Source organism: Herpailurus yagouaroundi, unplaced genomic scaffold (assembly GCF_014898765.1).
Source record: "Herpailurus yagouaroundi ecotype Mexico unplaced genomic scaffold, PumYag 246, whole genome shotgun sequence".
Lineage (NCBI taxonomy): Eukaryota > Metazoa > Chordata > Mammalia > Carnivora > Felidae > Herpailurus > Herpailurus yagouaroundi.
This window is the reverse complement of record NW_024412463.1, coordinates 11,632,694-11,637,787: the sequence shown is the minus strand read 5'-3', so window position 1 is coordinate 11,637,787 and position 5,094 is coordinate 11,632,694.

Below are 5,094 nucleotides of genomic sequence, written 5' to 3'. Positions count from 1 at the left end.
GCAGAGAGAGAGGGAGACACAGAATCGGAAACAGGCTCCAGGCTCTGAGCCATCAGCCCAGAGCCCGACGCGGGGCTCGAACTCACGGACCGCGAGATGGTGACCTGGCTGAAGTCGGACGCTTAACCGACTGCGCCACCCAGGCGCCCCTATGAGTTTCCTTTTAAAAAGGCCAATCCGTATCTTTATCGGAGAGCACGGACGCAGATAAGAGAACACGGAAAGTGGGGTTACGTTCTAGACAGATGCTACTGTCTGCCGAGCGCTCCGGCCACAGACCCTCTTGCCTGAAAAAGGCACGGTGTCAGACAGGCGTCCGAAGGGCTGTCGCTGACGAGGGGAGCCCGTCTCCTGGACGTGTGGGACGTGTGGGACGTGTGGGACGATCGGCGGGTGGGACAAGGAAGGGGAGAGAAGCCGGCTCCCGCTGTGACTCACTGTTGTCCCCGTGCTTGTTCAGACACTGTCTCCATCACCCACCCCAGGGAAACACTGTCCCCGAGGCCCCCCGGGGAGCCTGGGCTCCTGGCCCTCCGCGTGGGCCCCACCAAACCCAGGGTCACATAGGACAGTCTCCTCACCGGGGACCCTCCGCCAGGACTCATCCACAGGTGCAATTTGAAAGGTAAATCAGGAAGGAACGTTTCAGGCACATTAATGCAAAACTCGGGCCTTTGGTTCTCCAATGTTAAGCCGGTGCCTTGGTACCTCGGGAGGCCCCTGGGAGCACCTGTGTGCCCGAGACCGCGCCCTATGTGGCCTGCCCAAGGGGGCAGCCAGGTGCCTCGGGGCAGGTGTCACGGGGCCGAAAGTGCCGGCCCACGCTCCGGGCCACTGGTGCCGTGGGACTGGGCGGCGGCCTGCTCTCCACAAGCCACCCCTGCCCTTCAGCGTGTGGGGGACGGATTAGGAGAGCAGGGACGAGGCCTTCGAGAGGTCACTCACAGAGCACAGCAGCCTTTGAGAATAAGCCAACCTGATAAAGTGCCCTGGAACATTCTGAACTCAGTTCTATTCTGGGGGGAGTGGGGGGTGGTGGCAGGGAGGTTTGTCTGGAGAGGAAGTAATTAGAAGGAAAAGAAAAAAAGTGTCCAAGTTGCACCGGCCCCCCTGTGGTCCCATGGAGGCCGTGCCACCGCCTGTCGGAGCCTCTCTAGGAGACTCACAACAGGCATGTTACATTTTTACGGTCGATCACCGTCTGGTGTCACCTCCGGAGGCACCCCAGGAAACCAAGACGTGTAAGCTCCTGCCGACCGGCACACCCTCTCTCCGTGTTCGCCCGCTGGATTTACGCACACCTCACATCTCCTCGTACGATCAGAAGCAAAGAGAGAGAGGGAGAAGCGTTCCCCGCGTCTCAAGACACGTTAATGGTCAAACCAGAAGTGCCCCTGACGCTCCACAGGCAGCAGATGGGGCGTCGTGTTCTTTTTAGGAGCCGCTCCTAACCGAACAGGTCACCGCTCAGAGAAGCTGCTGTGACACTTTAGTTTCGGTGGAGAAAGAGGAGTCCAGGCTTTCCTGCCCGACTAGACGGCCGTGTGATCTGAGGACGTCACTTGAGGACACCCAGGGCACCAAAGTTCCAGGAAAGTCCGACTCAGCAGAGACGGGGGAAGGCCCCTCTCTCTGCAGCTCCACGGCACAGGTACTCCGGGACCCGCCGAATGGCAGGTGCCAGGCTCCCGCGACCCGTGGGGTCCAGCCCTTGTCGAGACCCAGGGCCTCGGCCGCCCGGCGCTTCCCTGGAAGGATCACTTGACTTTCATCGGGATCCACTTGTGCGGTCCTTCTCCGTTCGCTTCCACAGAGGCAAACATCTGCCAGCGGGAGGGCTTCTGGAACTGCCCAGGCCTGCCCAGGGCCTGCCCTGTCGGACTGGGGTGGAGGTGGGGTCAGAAGGTCTGTTTGGCAGAGACCTCACATTCCAGAATGACCTCATGGTAGGTGAGTTGTTATTTCAGCCTCACCGATCCGCACGCGGGGCCTCCCGACGAGGCCTTGGGGAGTCCAGCCTTCCCGCTCGCCGTCGTGCCCACCCAGGTAACGCGCGTCATTTGTGAATCCTTTAATTGGCCTGACTAGGAAGACGGTATTGCATCGAGGGTGTTTTTGTGTCGGAAACACTTAAAGCAAACATTCAAATTATCAACAATTATTTGTAGGCCTGCTTGGGCATTTCTTCATGTTTGATTTTGTTGGAAACCTCAGCAAATGGAGTGGGCGGGACCTTTCCCGCCACCGCGGCACTGCCTAGGGCATCTCTGCCCCAACGGCCACAGGAAGGGACGACACAGGATGCAGGGGGCCGGGGCCTCTGCTTCTCCGTGGGGCTGGGTGGTCTGCCCCGTGCCCTTCCGGCCCCAGCCCTCCCTTGTCCAGTGTCCTTGTCCTGTCTCCCGCCCGCCTGGGCCGCAGCTCACACCCCACAGCCCAGGCCGACCTGCCGCCTGCCCTCTCACTCCAGCCAGGACCCTCCTGCACCACAAACACCTCATGGGTCGTCCCGTCTCCGTGCCTTACACTTGCAGCGTTCTTGTTTCTGGAAGTTTCCTTCCTCGCTGACTGTGGACACCTCTATCCCACCTCCTCCAGGTCCTTAAGGACCATGTCTCTCTCCGCACTCCTGGAAGCCAGATCTCCGGGCTCTGTAGGTCTTTGTTCGTGGGTGTAGGCCTCACCCTGGTACCTGCCAGGCTGCATGCTCCCTGCAGAACCTTCCAGAAATCTGGCCATCCAGCATCGACACTCAGGCTGCCAGTGAGGCACTGATGGTGTGAGGAAGGGGGGACGCATGTTCATGAGACATGATCGCAAGGGGGCTGCCTCAGTTTCCCCAGCTGTGGGAGGCATCCTGGACATCCACAGCCTAGTGCCGGCCCCAGGGTCCCCTCTGCTTGGCATGGCTTCATCATGGTCCCAGAACTGCTACCCGGGCTGACCCCTTCAAGCCCGGTGGTTCTGCTCACTGAGTCTGGCTGAGCCACCTTCCTCCCCTACCCTGACCTTCTCAACCTCCATCCAGGACAACATGGCTCCTACCCAGCAGACAAGCTGCAGGGCCTGAGAGCCCCCTTCCCCGGAGTCAGCTGCCAGACCTCCCCCCCACCAATCCCTGTCCTGGAAATAAGGGACAAACTCCCAACTGAGAAACAGACCTCCGGGGGCTTCTAGCTTAGTGATGGGACAGCAACACGGTGGAGACCAGTTGCATGGCAGTTCTCAGTAAGTGCTGGGGGGCTGCTAGGAGGGAGAGGCCACGTCGGGAGGCCTACCGGCCAGTGTGAAACGGCTCTGGGGCGGCTGGGGAGGGCAAAGCTGGCAGGTGCAGCGGGAGAGCCAGGCTGTCCGCAGGCAGCTGACCTCGGGCACTGGGCACTGGCATCGGGTGGGCCTGGTGCGGGAAGGACAGACGGCTGCAGTCACAGAGGAGGGGCCGAGATTTGCAAGGAGACAGGACGCTGAGTCTGGAGCCTGCCGGGCACGAGTCAGGTGGAGCCGTCACTGCAGGCAGGGAGACCGCCCTGAGGGGGGTCCTGGGGCCCAGGGAGACCCTCGTGGGAGGACTGAGACGTTGGGACTTCGCCTGAGGGGGGTATGTCCCTGTAGAGCCTGGCTTGGGGGGCCAAGGGACCAGGCCCTCTCCAGGCTCCCCGGCTGTGAGCAGAGAGCTGCCCGCAGAGGCCCCTGGAAGGACCACTGGGGGGAGGCCAGGAGCGAGCCCTCTGGTCCCCCAGCTTCCTTCTCCGGAGCCCTGGTGGCCACCAGGACCCCGACAGCTTGCCGACCCACCCTGCCCCGGGACGGGGGACCAGGGGGCTGGGTGAGCTCAGGTGAGTTCTCCCAACACCCGAGCCTGCTCAGTGGTGAGATCTTTCCCAAAGTCTCCACGGTTCGGTGGCCTGTGGCCAGCATCCTGCGGGACCGGTGGGCACCTTCCCCATCCCGGGGTTGAAATGCGATTCTCCCACTCGCCCAGAGGCCTGAATGTTCTATCAACCTCAGGAACACGGAGACCCAGAGGGGATTTGGAGAGCTGGCTTAATTTCCGGATCCCAGATGGCTTGCCCCGTCACAGGAAGTGGGTGGCTCGGCAAGGCCCTCCGAGGCCCCCTGCCTCCCTCACCCCGCCCCCCCCCTGGTGGTGCCTCCCCCCTCCTGCCTCCAGGCCTGTGGGACCCCTCCCTGCAGTTACACCTGAGGCTTCCCAGAAATGCTTCCTGAAAACCCTCCCACAGGCTCCTGGCTGGGCGGGGGGACCCTTCTGAGGTCACCTCCGAACCCGGCCCCACATCCTCCCGTGCAGACCCCACCCCCGCCTCCTAAGACGACCTCAGCGCCCACTCCTCACTTCTCCCCCCTCACTGATCACTGCCCCTCCCGGGAACGCATCCCCCCTGCCCGCCAAGGCCTTACACGCCTGACGTCCTTCTCTGTTCCCTCTGTCCTCTCACTGGTGAGGCAGGCGCGCCGTGGCCCAGGCCCCAAACCTGTGCCCGCAGCCGGCGTCCTCTGAGCTCTGCCTTCCAAGACCCATGGCTGGCCTCCCCCGTGTCCCCCCCGGGAGGGGTCCGTGTGGGTCTCTCCGGCTGACCCCCGACCACAGGCATGGCCCAGGGCCTCCTCCCTGGGCCTCGACTGGCTCCCTCCCGGTGTGCTCGTCTTGCCCAGGGACCTGTTCAGACCGTTCGGGTTCTCCAGTCTCCCGTCACCGCTGCTTGCCACTGTCCCTGCCAGCCCCCCGGTGGATCATCGTGTGTTCGGAAAACGCCAGCCTCCCTGCCGTCGTTCCGGGGGCCGTGCTGGGCTCCAGTGCAGACAGCCCCCTGCACACCTCGGCGTTTCAGCCACCTTGTCCCCACCTTGTTCACGGTCACATCCGTGCCCCTCCCCAGGGCCCCACCTCCAGGGCTCCCGGAGACCCCAGAGCCTCGGCCAGGACGTCCCACACCCTCCGTTCGGCCCCGTTTATCCCACCCGGGTCTTGCCTCCCTTCCTCCCTGCCAGGCTTTCTTCTCCCCACCCTCCATGACTCGCGCTCCACCTCTGTCTCTGCCTCTCTGTCTCTCTCTGTCTCTGTCTCTGCATCTC